Source organism: Delphinus delphis, chromosome 1 (genome assembly GCF_949987515.2).
Source record: "Delphinus delphis chromosome 1, mDelDel1.2, whole genome shotgun sequence".
NCBI lineage: Eukaryota > Metazoa > Chordata > Mammalia > Artiodactyla > Delphinidae > Delphinus > Delphinus delphis.
The window spans coordinates 46206585-46207419 of record NC_082683.1 but is presented as its reverse complement, the minus strand read 5'-3'; positions in this window follow the sequence as shown (position 1 = coordinate 46207419).

Below are 835 nucleotides of genomic sequence, written 5' to 3'. Positions count from 1 at the left end.
TGTCCTGAATTCCTCCCAGGGTGCACTGTCGGTCAGTGACTGCAGGGGCTAGTGACTTAATCGTTGTAGAACCAGAAGGTGGGCCACATGCTTGGTTTTACACCCCCGTCTGCCTGAGCCCCAGCCCCTGCACTCCCTCAGTCCTATTCCTGCCACCCCGGCCTGGGGGACCCCTGGAAGGGCCCATACGGGCCATCCTAGAGGGTGGCTTGCTGCAAGATCTTGCCAGAGAAGCAGGATTCATGGCACCCTTCTTCCCTAAATCTTACTTCACACGGGAGGTCTTGAAGCTCACAGACACTTGATAAAGGCAAATGTGCCTCAGGATTTCTCCATAGTTTACTCAGAAGAGACCAGCCCTCACGAGCACACAGACCTGTATAACTTACAAAGCTCTGGTTATTAATATTTCCATTTATAAAAGGGTGAACTGGGGCTTGCTGGCTCCGGAATTCATGTTTTCACTCTTTTTTTTTTTTTTTTTGGATGTTGGGAGTAGGAGTTTATTAAGTAATTTATTTATTTATTTTTGCTGTGTCGGGTCTTCGTTTCTGTGTGAGGGCTTTCTCTAGTTGTGGCAAGCGGGGGCCACTCTTCATTGCGGTGCACGGGCCTCTCACTATCGCGGCCTCTCTCATTGAAGAGCACAGGTTCCAGACGCGCAGGCTCAGTAGTTGTGACTCACGGGCCTAGTTGCTCCGCGGCATGTGGGATTCTCCCAGACCAGGGCTTGAACCCGTGTCCCCTGCATTAGCAGGCAGACTCTCAACCACTGCGCCACCAGGGAAGCCCCCATGCTTTTACTTTTTATACTATATTGCCCTCTGTATCAGTC